This window comes from Crocodylus porosus, unplaced genomic scaffold (genome assembly GCF_001723895.1).
Source record: "Crocodylus porosus isolate Cpor-Errol unplaced genomic scaffold, CroPor_comp1, whole genome shotgun sequence".
Classification (NCBI taxonomy): domain Eukaryota; kingdom Metazoa; phylum Chordata; order Crocodylia; family Crocodylidae; genus Crocodylus; species Crocodylus porosus.
Window position 1 is genome coordinate 195,620,408 of NW_017728906.1, and position 17,106 is coordinate 195,637,513.

Consider the following 17,106-nt stretch of genomic DNA (forward strand, 5'->3'; position numbering starts at 1 on the left):
CTTTGTAATTCCCCAAATCCCATAATCTAATTGTTACACAGCCTTGCTTTAAAATAAAGGCTCAAATATTAGCTTAAGGTTGTAATAGCAATTAGCACTGCAGAAGCTTAAGCTATCTGGGTAAATCATGGCATTTGCTTAACTGCATATTTTAGCATTAAGTTAGCCAGGATACCTTATGGTATGGTGACGGCAGTTTTGGGTTGCATCCATTTCCCTTCCTGTGGATATCTATCTGAACCAGGAACAAGAGCAGACCTGGGTTTTTTTATTGGTGTTTACAAGGCATGGAGGCCTTTTTGGACTTACAGCAGAATAAGCAATATATGTATATGCATATATATACGTCTAGATTATGTCCATGACCCCACAAATTATTAGTACCTATCGTGTGCTCATCTAGCAAGTCACAATTGCCTAATACACAGCAGGGCCATTTGTTTCTACGGATATTGTGCAAGGGAAAAAAATGACCAAGCGAATATTTGCCCATCTCCCTCCACCCATGCCTTGTAAACATCATCCCAAGCAAGATGAAATAAAAATGGGCATAGTGCCATAAGGGCTTAGAGTCTGCCCCCGCGCACCCTTCGTAGGTAAATAATCTTAATACAAGTCTCTTCAGCTTTGATGGGAAGGAGAGGGCCTGAAGGAGCAGTTGCCCATTTTGTTTCAAGTGTTTGCTATGAGCTACAGCTTAAATTGCAGAAGAACTGAACGTTTACAAAGTTACCGCTAAGGAGCTCAAAAATGGATTGTGAATTTCAGTGTTAATCTTCCAGTAAATCCATAATTAATGTAACTCTAGAGAGTGAGCGTGATGTGGTGGCTGGCTTTTAAAGGGTACTTGGGTCTGGCCCTATCTGTGACTACAATACCTGACTCCTAGCTGACATGCAGTATCGAGTAATGGCTCAAAGATCATCCTGGCATATAGGCTGGTAACTTAGTCTCCCTGCTAACAGGGAGGGCCAAGCCCACAAGTATTATTTGGCTTGAGTTTACATTGTTGTGTAGCCCTGAAAATAAAAAAAACTCATAAGAGAATAGAATCAGGCCATGCAGATTGCTGAAAAAGGGATGGAAACCCCTTCAGCCAACTCATATTTCTGCTGTGAAGCCTGAAGGATAGTATGTAAAATGGAACAGTTCAAATATGAGTTTACAAACCTCTGCATGTTGTTTTTGTGGATGTCATATGCAGAGTTATGCTCATCATACAAGGTTGCAGGCTGTGATCTTGTTTGTGGCATTTTTTTTTAATGAGTAGTGTTAATTACATTTTATTTGGATTTGTAGAATATCTGCAATGGCTCACCCCATGGTCCAGGTGGCTTTATAAAATTGGCAGCACACCTAATGATACCTGGTCTGGTTAAGAAACATGCCGAGGTGCTAGTGAAGCATTCAGAATAATGTTTTCCCCTCTATATTTCTCAGTAATCGCATGCTTCCTCACCCTCCACAGCATTATAATCAGTCCTTTCTGCCTTCTCAGACAATACTGCCTACTAGAAAAGTTGTTCTTGTCAAAACAAAGCTTCCAGTATTTAATCCCTTCTGAGATGAGTGTATCTGCTGGCTCCTGAAGGGCTACCTGTGAATATATGGATTTGCAAGCTCAGGTTCTTGCATCTGATTTTGACAAGAAAGTAGGATATTTACTATTGTGTGAGTCCAATAAAATCATCTTATTTTTATCTATAAGGTGAAATCAAATTTCCATGGGGTGCCATCCTGGAGAAAGATTGTTGTGAAACATGGATCTAAAGGCATTTTTATTTGGTCCCACAAATGTATAATTAGGTGACTAGTTTTATTCTGCATAATCAGATTTGCAAGACTTTTGTGGGGTACAGGGTATCTGTGATTTCTTAATGAACAGGACATAATACTGCCCTTCCTGTAACTTCCAACAACCCCCCTGATTTACCAGTTTGTTTTCAATTATGATGAATGATCTTAAATTGTCAAAATAGTTATTCTTTCTCTTTTAGATTGAATCAGCCAGGACAGACAATGGGCTCCTGCTTACACTGGTATACAACTGGACTAGAATGACTGACTTCAGCAGACATACTGCAGCATATTGGAGAGTTGAATTTGGCCTGTTATTGAAAGACTTTAATGGAGTCTAAGCTACAGAAGAGTATGTAAGTAAATAACAGAGGTTTTTTTTTTAAACTTCTTGGTTGGTCTGAATTTGCAAAAGTCCTGACTTTTATACATATATTCTTAAATTTGCAATTGGACTTTTACATATATCTATTTTAGGTACCGGGTGACCACAATGTAATTTATTTCTCTGTGGTGTCATGGCTCTGTCTAGGAGTAATGTAGCAAAACAGAGAATTGAACCTCAGTTTCCGGAGTCCTAGCCTGGCAGTAATCCCTGGACCATGCAGATGGAGACTAGTGAACTCAGAGCCAGAATTAAGCCTGAAGTCTCATCATCCTCATTTTTCAGAGCAGGGGAAACTCCCAACCTTAATGAGGATAGCTCACTTAATATTAACAGCATACTTTGGTTATGTTGGGTGCTGGGCTGTTTGTGGTAGTATTTATTTGTGATGTGAGAGATTTACTTCAGATTAGTCCCTGTAACTTTATTGAAGGGGTAGGCAATTATTTCAGCTGAAGGGCCGCTTAACATGTTTTGGTGAGCTGCGGAGGGCCGCACACGTAAAATCTTCTAGGGGATACCATTTTCACAAATGAAAAAGAAAAAAACAAATCTTAGTCTAAAAATAAAACATCTACTGTATTTTAATCTGATTTAAGAAATAACTGTTGTCATTTATGAGATATATGTTTTTAGTAGTGTATATAGAGGCGATTGCATAGTAGCTCAAAATAAAGTCTTGCTCTTGTATATTGTGTGTGTGGAGGACATATGGGAGGAGTGAGTGCGTGCATGTGTGGCAGAGGGCTGACCGTGTGCTAGATCTCAGGAGCTGGCCAGGGCAGAGGGAGGTAGTAGGGGAAGACAGGGGGCACGTGCAGCAGCGCTCGCCCAGGCACTCCAGTGCAGGCGTCCAGTGGCGACGCATAGGGGGTGCATAGGGATGCACGTGCACCCCCTGACTGGCCTCTCTCACCACTTAGGCGATGGGCTGGAGGAGCAGGTGGGAGCATCGGCCGATCACTGCAGCTGCTCCCAGAACCGGCCGCGGCCACCCCCAGAAGCGGCTGCAGTCATCAGCTGCAGAGATCGGCCATCACAGGATCAGCCATGGGGGACTGGTCGGAGGAGGGGCATGTGCCCCTCATGACTAAGGCGGCATGAGTCGCCCATGCATATGTCTGTCCGTACCCATCCGGCCCACGGCTGCCGTCACAGTGCACTGTGTGGGGCCAAGGTCTACCCACTCCTGTGCCCGCCAATGGCCCTAGCCCTGGCCAGCACGCACAGCTTCCCAGCAGGGCTGCTCCTGGTACAGCTGCGGCTGCAGCCACCCTGGTACTGCTCAGGTCCCCTCACCTCCGGCAGCTCCTCCTTCTCCTTTCCCCAGTGTGCTACTCCAGGCAGCAGGTAGCACAGGGAATCAGCAGCGACGGTGGGGACGTGTGCCAGGCTCCACACAGCCAGCCAGGCTGCAGGGAAGCTGCAGCCAGGCGGCTCCTGCCCCTGTGAGCAGGGCTCCAGCTGCTTTCTGCCCACTCGGCCGCCCACAGGTGACTGCTTATTGCACCGGGAGGCCTGAGTAAGAGCAGTAATACAGATGTGGCTGTGTTGGTGAGCTAAGGTAAGCTATCTGTGGAAGCTGTATAGAAATGTATAAATATGGGAAGAGAAGTGAAGGCTCTGCCCATTCCCTCCTCATCCGCACAAAGAGGAGAACAGCAACTCTGTGGTCACTGTTCTCGATCCTTCCACATTCAGGGTCTCATGAGGTAGATACCCTTATCCCTTTGTGTGGGCTATCTCCTTTGCTGGGCATTTAGCAGGACTCACGATTAAGCCCAGAAAGACTAGCAAGTAACATAATTGGGTGACAGGGTTAGTAATTCAACGGAGCTCTTCTGCATCCTGTCCCAGTATCTTATGCACAGACCCAACTCTCTTGTCTCCGGTGATGCTAGAATGTGCTCACGTTGCCCACCTCCAAGGTTATTAATTAGCTCAAGGTATTTAGAGATGCTAAGATTATTCTTCATTTTATCTAATGCACCACGTGTTGATGGCAGAGGGCCTCTGATTAGGCTGCTTTTTTGGTAGTACTGTGACTGTTCTCAAGGGAAAGGGTTGGTTTTCATTTCTGAATAATATACCTGATATATTTGGGTGCTCTCGAGTGAGTTAAATATAGTTCTGCTACCAGGATGAGTGTGCAGAGAGGCATGTCAAGTTAGTAGAGTGAGGTGGCATTATCTAAGAATGAAGTGATGATGTCAGAGTTTGTGGCAGTGACGTAAAATGTCCTTCACGGCTGTAGTAAAAATAGAAAGAAAACTTGATCTCAAACATTGTTTCTTATTCCAGATATTGTTTGATATTTGATATTTGATATTGTTTGAATTCTAGTTCAAGTTGCCATTTTAAATATGTTCTTACGTCGTACCCTTTATCCTGCCACAAGAGGTTTTCTTGAAAGCTCTGTATCAGAGCGTCCTCGTTCACAAATCTAAGCATGGATCATTATGAAAAATACTAACAAAAACTGATTCTGTAGCCTGCCCATTTGGTACAGTGAGGTGAACAAAATATAGCAGATGTCAAATAAAGGCGCAATATTAGAGTGATTATAGTTCGGGAGGCCTTTAAATGTGGTTATGGTTACTTATGCAGAGGATATCAGGTAAGTTTTGGAGTTGTTTAGGGCCATTTTATTCTGTCTCCTGGAGTTTAAAAACTTCAATATCTATACCCTGTTTCTGGAGAAGAAAATACACAAATGGAAGGGAATAATTTGGTCCGTTGAGCAATTTGTACAGCTTTTGGCGTGATTCTCACCTTCCATATGCAAATTTTTTCCTCCTGGAGTAAGGAATTGAGTGGGATTTCTGAAGACAAAAGAATCCCGGTCCTCCCTAATTAGGATGAGAGAACCCGTCTCTCATTTGAAGTTGGCCCCATATGGTGTACACAACATGTTTATACAATAACAGACCGCATTATTTGAAGAGCAAGCGCCTTTCATGCATGCTACATCCCGAAATGCCTTCTGTAGTAAAAAAAAAAAACCACTTACAGAGTTAAAATATAAATAATTCAAATGAAGAAAATAATAGGCCTAGGCAAGGGAGAATACAGACCTATACACTTTCAGGACCCTACATCTAATTGCCTATAAATAATTGTCTCGTACACATTACCCATAAGAGTGCACAGTCCCTGACAGAATTATAAAACTGGATGTCAGCCGTGGAGCTCAGCTGCTGTTTGTAAATGGTTGTAACTCTGCTCTTGATTTTTACTGTGCTTACCGTATATAGTTTTGTTTTATTGGCACTGGACTAGAAGCATATCCTACAATAAGCAAGTAAAAGGGTTTACAAGCATACGGTCCCCATCCTGCAATATTTATTCAGGCAAGAACCAGACCGACTCAGGATTTTTGCCTATGCATGAACTAAGAGTTGGGCCCAGCTTCATCAGCATCTCTGTTACCTGTGCGCATTTCAGCGACTCTCATGTTTAAAGCATCGTTGTCTGCAATGAGGGAAAGCAGGGTTTAGGGCACGGTGCTATAGAGTGAGCTTCTGTGAATGACCTGCCGTCTTGAGGGTAAATACAGGACCCTTGCTCAGTTGTGTTACCTTCAAGCCCTGGGTTCAGGTCTTTGTGTGGCAGGCCAAGAGGAAGTGCAACATTCCCCACTGCCTGGCATCTGGCTAGAAAAAGGATGATTTCATAGATTTCTAGGGTCAGAAGGGACCTTTTAGATCATCACGTCCGACCCCCTGCTCTGGGCAGGAAAGAGCACTGGGGTTAAGTAACCCCAGCCAGGGGCTTGTCTAATCTCCTTTTAAATGCCTCCAAGGTAGGGGAAAGCATCATCTCCCTTGGAAGCCCGTTCCAGATTTTCTTCCTGAGGATAAGCTGATCCAGCCTCATGTACGGAAACACCTCCCCTTGCACTCCATGGACATGGTCATGGAGCCGCCGATGAAGCTGCAACAATGAAAGATGCACAGGCTTTGGAGGCAGCATCGAACGGAGGGGACGGAGGTGCTGAAACCACATGTGTAAGGAAAGATTTTGGCAGGAGTCCTGAGTCCACTTCTGACAAATGATATAGTCTGACCAAGAGGAGGGCCTGCCAGGTTGGCCATAAAACATCTCAGTGCCTCTACTCCAGCTCTCATCCACGAGGAGGGTTTTGAATTTCCATTATCCCACGTGAGGGAGATGTGGCTACAAATCTGGGATCCGATCCAGCTTCCTCTGCGTGGACAGGTCTCCCTACACACCCTCAACTGTCTGCTTCATTTTTTTTTTAAGCCTGTAGTACAAACAAGTAGCCTGGAGGCATATTTTCCTGCTAGCTTTAAATGCACCAGCATAGAGCCATTAGCCCCCATGATGCATTGGCACAGACGTCAGTGCAGGCTGCATGAGCCATTGGGGACGATTCCTACCTAGGCCGGTTGCTAGTCTGTGCCATCCACTGCTTCCCTCCTGTTTGTTGCCTGTGTTAGCTAGGTGGCGACTGGCTTGGTTTGCCTGCTGATCTTACACCCTTGTCCGTAATCCTATACCCTTGCTAGTGTGCATTGCCCCATTAGCTTTACCCGGATGGTGCACATAGGTAAGGGTGGGAGGAACCAACGTTCATAACTTGATTTTGTAAACCCTTCTGTATCTGAATTTTCCTATTGCCTTAAAGGGGATTACTCGCGTGAGTGAACACTTGCAGAATTTGTTTAGTGATAGAAATGGTTTGCTCCTTGGGGCAAAGAGGGAGAAGTGGCACGTTTCTGGATCTGGATTGCATAGATCCTACCAGATTTGGGGGTCTTCTCTAAGCAGAACACAAGAGATGATGCAGGATATGACTTCCCATTTAAAAAGAGACCTGATTAGGAAAAATATCCCATCAAATAATGGGCACGTGTTGTTGTGCTGTCTGAATCAGTGATTCATCCCCCTTAATTAAAACACCAGTAAATGCATTCATGCCGTTTTATTAACCTCCTGAAAAATATTCTGTAGTAATGGTTGTCAGCTGGCATGGCACCTCTTGGAAAGGGCATCCCAATCAGCAAAAAGCACCTCAGCTGCTGAACTTCTTCAGTGAGACACCTTTGACCACAGCAGATGTTGCTACTTTGGGCTTGATGAATGGGAACTTTATGATCAGTGTTTTCATTGTTTTCTGGGAGCAAATGTCAGCCTGGAAACACAACCTGACATCAGGACCATTAAGTGCTAATCTGAACAACAGCTTCAGGACTTGATCTCCTTGTCCTCTGGAGCACAAGGTCTAATGGGCTAATGCATTAGTCTTTCTAGTCACCTTCTTGCACCACAGACACAGCCTCTTAACAAGTTGGCAAAAAATGCCCCGTTTTGGGAAATAATCTTACCAAATGCCTAACCTTCACGTCAAGCATTGCATTGTCGCTTGTCTGCTGTGTTGCAGAACATGCACATGGCACGGCAACTGAGGCTGGCAAAAGCATTTGAAAATGAACATCTTTACAATGACGCACTCCAAATCTGTATGCCACACACTTCCCCAATCAGGGTAATTTGTAGTGAATTGAAGCGGGGGAGGGGGAATTTTCCTAAGCAGAGTAGTTTTCCCCATTAAATTTACTATTGTTCCATTTTTTTTTCTCCCAAAAGCATCATTGTCTAGTTCAGTTAACAAGAAAAAGCCAATTATGGGATGAATGCTGATCTGTTAAATGTGGATTTAGCTGCCACTGTCCTAATGGGTCCTTGGGTGTTCAGCTTTCTATTAATAATTTTGTTTGAAGTATTAAAAAATAAAATAGCTGCAGTGAACATTTTGTCAACATGGACGAACTTCAAAAAGTAGTACAGAGCAGTGGGAACCCTAAACAGACAGGGGAAGGCAAAAGTTAGAGGCAAGTGCAAGTGAAAATGTTCTACTTTCCTTTTCTAAAAATCAAATGCACACTGCTCATGTGACTGATTTAGTATTGAACAAGAAGGGGAAAATTGCCTCTTGGCATTTAAATGGAAATGTTTCTTGTTCAAAAATTTTGGAAGCTTGCACACTGTATGATTTTTGAAAAGCTTATACAATTACCATTGAATTTGGATGAGGTATCTTCTAGAAGATGCATACATTTCCCAATTAATATCTGCCCTTCTAAAGACCCATTCCTGGTTTGGAATGTATTCCAGAATCGATAACGTCAATGCAAATATAGTTCATTTTAATATATACAATTTAAAAAGCATGAATAACAGCAGCTCTTTTGCATAATAGATTTTTGCATTGAGAATTCTGCCGCCTATGATGATCCTCTGATTTACTGTGTGCCCTTTCACTCTGATTTCTGGTTTGGATTAAAATATAATGGTACCTGCTTGCTCTTATCAGAGGATGGAAAGAGTAGGATGAGAGCAGGAAAGAAAAAAGCAGGAGACTGCAGGTTTATTATTCTGTAGTTTAAAGGCATTGCATTATGTATCAGTCTTACTGGCAGTCCTTTTTTACAGCGTGGTTTTGGGGCCCAACTTTGCAGTTGTCCTGCGTGTGAAACTTTCCCAGAATTCAGCTTCTTTTATCTTGCATCACGTCCTTTGTGTCAACAGCTTTGGGTGCTGTAAACGTGCTCCGGTGCATGTGAATACACTAGGAGTTGCAGTCCCTGCCGTGGACCCTGTAGGTAGCAGGGACTCGGATGAAACAGGTCAGGTTTGTATCGCATAGTGCATGATGCTTCTCCCCTGAGACCTTTTGGAAACCATGGATACATCGTTACTGAGAGGTTTCATAGGCGAGAATTTTGAGATGAGACTTTAAGAAGGTGAGGAGAGGAAATTGCAAGTACAAGGCATCTGGGGTTTTGGCCAGAATACAGTTTAGCTAAGGACAGGGATCTAGTCAACAAGATGTGCCTTTATAAAAGCAGCTTCTCCCTGGCCTTTGGACGTGCTGGTGTGCGTCTCACCAGTAGTGAATCCAGTTGTGTGTATGTGTGTGGGTGGGGGTCTCAAGTGACTTGCCCAAGGTCACACGGGCACTCACTGTCAGGGCCTGCAACTCCAAGCAGTTCCTTAATCCCAGATTCCCCTTCTCCTTTGCAAATCTGAGCTGGCAAAGTGTTGATTTCCCAGCCCCTAAACACGTTCAGGAGGATAATTAAAATCACCAGCCTGGCGGCATTAGCCTGTCCCCTCATTCAGAAATCATCTTAGAAGCTCTGGGTCTAAAAAACGGGGCACGTTTCCCCCTCCCTCTGGTTATGTGTGTTTAAAAAAAAACCCGAAAATCTATGTGCCTGGCATTAGAGACATGATTTAAAAAAAAAAACCAAACAAAAAAACCCCCCAGGCTCCTGCCAGTGCTGCTATTTGGTGATCTTGGAGCGAGGGACATGAAAGTCCAGACACAGGGCAAGGAGTGTAACTAGTGGCTGGGAAGGCAGAGCCTGGCATTACGTGCGTGGAGGCTGCAGCAGTTTGAAGGGAGCCCAGCCCCAAAGGTGGAATCCAGCCCGGATCGGAGCGGGAGGGGAAAAGGGGGCCGTGCTGGGGATGGAGATGGAGCCGCGAAGCATCACCTGAGCAGAGCCTGCCTCCCCCCTGCTCCTGAGTGGTGCAGACCAGCTTTGAATGCATGTGTGCTTGTCATTCCCAGGCATTGTAGGATTGGTTCCTGCCTCCCATTCATGTAACCTGTGTGTGTCTCTCTTTCTCTCTGTGTATGTGTGTAACGGAGGGAGAGAGAGGGAGAGAGAGGCAAGGAGAGGAGGGGAGGGGGGGTGGAAGCTTTAAATAAAGCCTTTGGATTGCAGCTGCTTGTACTGGGCAGCCTTACCAGGGACACTTTCTGCCAGGGAAGAAGCTGGACCGGTCTGTGTGGTGGTGGTGGTGGTGGTGGTATTGTTCCTCTGCCTCTTTTTAGGATGAGCTCCTGTGCCTGGCTGTAGTTGCCCACTTTGGGATCCTGCTGAGGAGCTGTACCTATAAGTGGCTTTGCACTGGGGAAGCCTGCAGACATGGTAAGCTTGCCTTTTTTGGTTTTTTTTTTTTTTTTTTGGCCGTGGAAAATAATAATAATAATAAAAGAAGGGCATCTTGTATTTCTTCCTCCAGCTTTTTTCCTCTTCCCTCCCCCACACAGTCTTTCCACAGCTCTCTCGAGCTGTGTGGATTTTTTCCCACCTCTCCGACCCCCTTTTCTGCAGCGAGGCACTTTTTCACCTCCCTCCCTCCTTGCCTTTCCCTGCCCTGATCCCCCCTCCTGGGGCGGGGAGCAGGAGCCCCTCAGCCCCCTGCATGGCTCTGCTTTCCCAGCCTCTGGCAGACACATTCCAGGCTGCTGCTGCTGCTGCTGCTCCAGCTCCTTCCTTGGGCACAGTTGTGCAGCTGTATACAGTTCCTGGAGCTCATGGCTCAGTGGCGGGGAGATGCTGGCTGGATTATTGCTGGGGACAAGCTGCCTGGAGCCTGGACAATTTAGGTGTGTGCTGGGTGTGTTTGGGAGGGTTACCTCTTCCTCCCCCCCCCCCATGCATCTGGATCAGTGTCTAGATCAGGTCCCTCCAGCAAGACTGGGGGAGGAGGATGGAGACTGGGAGAGGGCTGTAGCTGAGATGGGCTCCTGGAGCAATCAATCCCTGTTATCATTTATTAAGGTGGAATAGCTGCAAAAAAGGGAGAGAAAAAAAGAGCCCCGTTGTTTCCCATTTGCACAGACCCCCTTTCAATTTTTGTGCCCCTCTCTTCATCCTTTAGGTCCTACATGCCCTGGTAGTGCATGTGTGCACGCGTGCACAGTGTGTGTGTGGGGGGGGGGGGGGGGGAGTGCACACATTTGGACCGGTGCTGGAGTTGAGGTTGTGTAAGAGGTCCCACATTTTGAGAAGGGTGGATTCCCTCCACCCCTTTATTTTAAAAATCCATCTGCTAGACTACAACTTGCATAAGAAAAGGATTTGTCTCCCATTTCACATGCCTGCTATCTGCCTTGCTTCCCTTCTCCCCCTTCCCCCACCCCCCCTCAAAAAAAAAAAGTAGTTTGGCACTTCGGAAGGGTTTTTAATAACAAAATACCTGACGAAACATGTCACATTTTAGATTTGTGTTAGATTCAGACGTCTTTACGAAGCGTGGTTTTATTACAGAACAGGAGCACGCAGACTCCTGCTTAACCACGCACTTATCTGTAGTCTCAACATTATTTAGTTTCTTTTAAAAAATGAATTCATGGACTAAAATGGCTGGGAGACTGAACTTTGGAAGTGGCCACTGTTAACACAAATGCAGTACTTTTTGTTTTAAAGAAATGCTGTGAGTATTACATCAGGAGATGTTTATTTACGCTCTAATGCCATACTATAATGGGTTGAAAGTCATTATAGTTTCAACCACATAAACAAATAGTATGTAGTTTGAAAATGATTGGGAAATATGCATTTATGCAATAGTCTTTCCAGTCTATTGGCTGGATTATGCACATCTTCAAAATATTTTATTCATACATTCAAAGTAGGTCTGCCTAAATATTTATTTACTTGACGGACAAGTTTTTTGTTGGGTTTTTTTTCTGTTTCTTTGGCATCGATTTACTTACGCCCTTCCAGGAAAGTTTTATTATTATTTGCAAGAGAATCCCAACCTCTCCCCACCTCCCAAAAAGTCGTCCCCTCCCTTCCCCCCAATCTTTTTAGGTTTTTATTTTGCATCCCTGCATTAAGCTTTCATAACCCAAAATGAGACTTTAAAGTTGCAGTTGACTCTTTCCTTTCCACATAAACTTGTGCTTCAGCATTGCAAGTCATTACATGTTGCTGTGCTATGGACACAGAAGTTGTGGGGGAGGAATTATGGCACTAAACAACCCGAGTCTAATATATTTCTGTCTGTCTGACCCCAGTAAAACGGCTTGCTTCTGGGGCGGCCCCTCCTCTCCCATGAAAAGTGTCGTTCCACCAATGTGTGCGCCATATGTGCTTGCCATAGCCAGGATCTGCTATGTGTGCCTGGACAGCACCACAACCCTGCGTACCAGCCGTGCCTGGACGCATGTGCCCACATTGGCCCTGGGAACAACAAGTCAAGGGCGGTAGTCCGCTCTAGCAAACCGAGCTTCCTTGGGAGTGGAGAGCTTTGTGGGAGGATGGCACCGAGTCAGTAATTTGTATTTAATTTATTTCATTGGCCTTTGAGGAGCCAGACACCTCCTACTTGGTGTCTCGATCTGTAGCACTTGCATAGGCTCAGATGAAGAAACCAGAGCGGTGTGCATGTTTGTATGTACGGCAGAGGGAGAATAAAAATCCCTCTGCCCCTTACTATGCCTGGCAAAGACGAGGACTGAGGGTGGCAGGGCTGGGCATGCACACTTATTTTTATTTTTATTTTTTTGCGGGGGGGAGTTGTGCTTGTGACAAGAAGGCGCTGGTGTTTCATAGCTGCCTGGCTGTTGTGAGTCTCCTTCCCCTCTTATTCCTAGATGCTAGCCTTTTCCATTCTGCTGGATAAATCCTCCCAGGCTGAGACTGTTCGGGGCCATTAGGATTTCCTGCTGCCATGATCCTTTCCCGAGCGGTTCAGAAGCAAATGCTTGTGCAGGGGAATGATCGGTGCTTGTGCCCAGCAGATTTGGAGGGCGTGTGAGGTGCTTGTGTGGGTGGGTGTGTGCGTGCGCGCGTGTGTGATGGGGGGGTCATTTACTCTGAGAGCTTAGACATGCTTGCTGTTTTTGCTTGCTTCAGGGGTTGGGTCCTCTGCTTTTGCACACCGGATTTCCTTGCGACAGAAGCAAGGGGGGTCTCTCTGTGTGCAGAGCAGGGGTGAAGGATGTTTGCAAGCAACCTGTTTCCTGCAACCTGTCCCCAAAAGCCACTGCGATGGAGAGCTCCTGCCGTAGCGTACATAGCAGGCAAGCATGTGTCCTGTTCCTCCAGCAGCTGCTGAGATCAGCTTCTGTTGCGCTCTCCCTTTCCCCGTGAGTGTGTGTGTGTGTGTGTGTGTGTGTGTCTTTGAAGGGGGAAGGAGCCGGCGTGTTCACGTCTTGTGCAATTTACTGGAGAGATCGTGGTCTGTGCATTGGAGGGGAAAACATGTTTTGGATCTGGGGGGGCTTTCTCAGACTTTCTTCCTTTGGGGAGCATGGCGGGGAAAGAGGAGCAGGTCTCTTCTTTGGAAAGAGTTGCCTTTTAGTTGTCTTTTCGGTTTAAAGGGGGCGGGAGTAGGCAAAGCTAACTACCTCTGTTTTTAAGCAGGAGGGAGATAGGGAGGGATACTGGGGAAGGGGAAAGGGGGGGAGACGGAAGAAAGAATCTAATTTTGATCTTCTCTGGTGGTTTTGCTAAGCTGGTGGCAAAGGGAAGACTGCCCTCTGTGTTTTTGCAGGTATGGGGTGGACTTGTATTCTGTTTTTCTTGAAACAGCCCTCACAATGATTTGACTTGCCGAGCTTAACTGCAGTACTTCCATCTATTTTGTAGTCAGGCAGTAGCGTGAGAGTTTTCTCTTCTTTCATTTCAGGGGGTCTATTCTTGTTGTTTTTCTTTTTTCTTTTTCTTCTTGTTTTCTTGGTTTGTTTACCTGGAGTGCATGCCAACCCAAATGCCATTTCATCCTCTTTGCAGTGTATCCAGTGTCTCAGTTAAATAAGTCTGTCCTCCTCATTTTTTTTTTTTTTAAATCTGGTATTACACCGTTGCTCTTCCCAGGAAAACATAACCAAGCACTGAATGTGGTTCCACGTTAAATAGCCAACACACTTAAAGGAAACTATCCTACTTTTCCCTGGGAAAGTCATTTCCAGTTCTGTTAGGATTTCCGCATCGTTGGTTCATTTTTTGACAGAATCGCATCCTTGCAGGAGTGCAACCATGATCTTATGTAACTTGATATTTCTAGATCAAAAGTTACAAACATTGCAGTAATAGAGCAATGTGGCAAGATGAATGTCATGTGACAAAAGAGATTTCTGATTAGGACCTCAGGTCAACTGGGAGTTTTCACATTCAGTGCCAACATAATAGTTGAATAAAGAGCAAACCTTCTCTTTTCTTTATTACCAGAACCTTTTCTCTTTGTCTTACTGCTTTAGGTACTTAAGGCTCTAAACAAGCCCGCTATGTGCACTTAGAAAAAAGCCAACATAATATTGAAAAGTGAAACAATTTGAAATTGCCTCTCCCAGACTTGATTTAGAGAGATGAAACTGTGCATCAACGTCGCTTCAGATTTAAAGACTGGTGGTTACCTGCCCGGCTACAAGGTCTATCAGTCTAGCTCATTGTAACTAAACGTTAAAATATTCTATTTCTGCTTTGAACTGACAGGCTGGCATTTCTGGGCACCTTGACAGAATAACATGAATTACTTGCCAGTGAATTGGGTATTCATGGATCTCCGACCAATATGTTTTCACAGGCAAAGCTTGTAATGAAATGTTGTTTTTTTTTAAATATATGTATATATTTCCACTTTCACATTGATTAAAAATACATATCCCTGAAATCTGATCGTTACCTGAGCTGCTTTGCTGGGAAGGTGTGGTTCGATGAACTGGTACATTACTTGCATTTCCAAACCGGCAAAAGGGTATAATTTGGATTCTTCTGTGCCATGCTACTGTCACTGTGCTGATAGTCAAATTATTTTCCTAGAAATATGCTTCTTTGCCAGCTCTCTTGAATCACTCTTTCCAGTGCATCTTTTTTAAGCTAGCGGTATAGCTGAAATATGCAGAGTAGGGCAAGCTTGCCTGTGTGGAGTGACAAGCCCGTCTTGCAGAAAGTTGACATTCTTTGGGAAGTTTGATCCTTTTGCACATAAAACCTTATGCCTGGCACATAGACTAGTGGTGAATGAAGCTGTTTGTTCTGTAGAGATAGTTAAACACCAGCCTGTATTGCCCTGTTGAGCATTCACAAAAACTTTGGCGGAACGCTTTTGTTTTTAATGCAAAGATTATCTTAAGAAAGGGCTGTAGCCGCTGACACGTGTTCATGCAGGAGCACAGAGGTCCATTGGAGGGTGGCAGAAAGTATTGGCAAGCTGGAGAAAAATAAAATAGAAAACCAAATGAAAAAATAACAGTTTAGATTTTGGGTCCCAAACGAAGCTTGACGTTCAAGATTATCTTAAAGGAGATAAGAGGGGGAAAAAATCAGTGGGAGAAGTTGCTGATGGCTTGTTTAGGTGAACGGACCTGCTGAGCCACTTTACCAATTCATATGTATCCATCTATTTACATGGGGAGAATTCAATTAGATTTCATTGTTTTCACCTCCGACTTTTGGCCGGTCATACGTTCTACAGTATAGGAGAACTGCTGTGGTTCAGGATTCAGCTTCACAGCTGTAAGTAAGGCTGAGATACTGGCAACATATCTCATACCGAGAGAGAGGTAGTTAATCTGAAGTCAGCCAGATGGCAGGGTAGCAATGCACCTTATAGACTAACTCACAGACTAGCCCTCACTGCAGATCCAGAGTGCTGGAGCCAGTCTGGCGTGGGTGCCACATGCAGTCTGCACACCAACCTGCCTTGTGCGCTGTATCTGGTGCATGGAGGCAGCGTGATACACTCCTCACATGGCACATGCATCGCATTTAGCACACGGGACCAGTCTGGGGCACAGGCTGCATATGGCATGTACGGTTGGTCTGGTGTGGGGGCTACATGCAACACATGGGGCTGGTGTATGCTGCATGTGATGCCCTGGGCCGGTCTGAGAACCACGGGCAGCACCATAGGCCCGACGATAGGACTTCATGGGCAGTATCTTTGGCACCCGTGGACTAACTGAATTGGAGCCATAAGCTTTAATGAGCAAGAGCTTGCAGCTGATGAAGAGAGCTCTTACTCACTAAAGTTTATGCTTCTCTGATACATTTAGTCCATATGACACATCTCTACCCTACCTTCTGCCAAAAAATAAATGCAACACGTGTAGTTGAAGGGTATTTGATAATCTAGGTGCTTGGATACTAGTTTGTCTTTTAAAAAAAACCCACAAAAGCCAGTGAGTCAACTGTAAACAAAGCCATATTGTTCCTGCATACTCTAAGTAAACAGAAAGCATATAAAACAGTTTGAAAAAGTGTTACTAAGTTTGCAAAATTGAGCACTCAGGATTAGGCCATGGCAGAATTCAGACTGCAACCCTCTTCCATGAATTATGTATGTATAGTCTTAATCAAATCTATAGTTACGATACAGTCCTAACAGACATGATCACATCCAATTTTTCTGCGAGACCCATGCCTCATCCAGTACAAAGCATAGCGGAAGTTCACTTAATGAGCAGCTGTACATTTGCCCCTGCCCTTCTTCATTGTTCAGTGGGTGGTCCCAGTGCCTCATTCACTGCACGCCATTCAATATCTTTGCTTCTAATAAAATAACACATTTCCTTGTGGACTTCCCCATGATGTTCATGGCCGTAGTATCCTGTAGGATCCTTGACAAACTTGAATAAAACCCCCCAAGAAAATGCTAGAGAATAAGTTAGAGATAAACACTTGGCTGGGATGGTTTAGATCAGGATGATCCTGTCTTGACCAGAGTGTTAGACTCAGTGGCCTTGTGAGGTCCCTTCCAGTCCTATTTTCATATAACTGTGCGCCTTATTTAAAGCTGGAAAGCAGGGACGTGCCAGTAGTAAGGTCAAAGATATGTACCAATTTGGAGCATCTAGTTGAGGTTTCTCACAGAGAAGTGTTGGTTCAGAACACACCTCCCATTAACTTCATTTGCTGATGTGGGTGCTCCTTACTTCTGTACTGACAACAAGGATCTCAGCTCAACTCTCAGAAAAACAAGGCGGATCTCAGAAAACGCACGGTGAGGACCAGATTCTGTTCCAGCTACTGGGCTCTGATAGGGGTTTAGATACTTCAGTGTGGTCCTGTCCCACCCTGCTCAAGTCCATGAAACAAATTTGCTAATAGGAAAGGTATCTTAAGGGTGATCAAAAGTAGATGCATGAATACAGT

General features: G+C 44.8%; 1 protein-coding gene across 5 annotated transcripts in view; it reads left to right on the forward strand.

Moving 5' to 3' along the window:
• Nucleotides 1-9,780: 9,780 nt before the first annotated feature.
• Nucleotides 9,781-17,106, forward strand: part of TENM4 (teneurin transmembrane protein 4) — a 760,950-nt gene continuing 753,624 nt past the window's right edge. For 2 of the 5 annotated variants that reach the window (XM_019530413.1, XM_019530416.1), the window contains exon 1: nucleotides 9,781-10,146. The gene's annotated coding sequence lies outside the window, so the exon portion shown is untranslated. Of the gene's footprint in view, nucleotides 10,147-10,408; nucleotides 10,608-17,106 lie in introns of those variants that run through there. The other 3 variants (XM_019530415.1, XM_019530417.1, XM_019530414.1) reach the window with 2 other exon arrangements.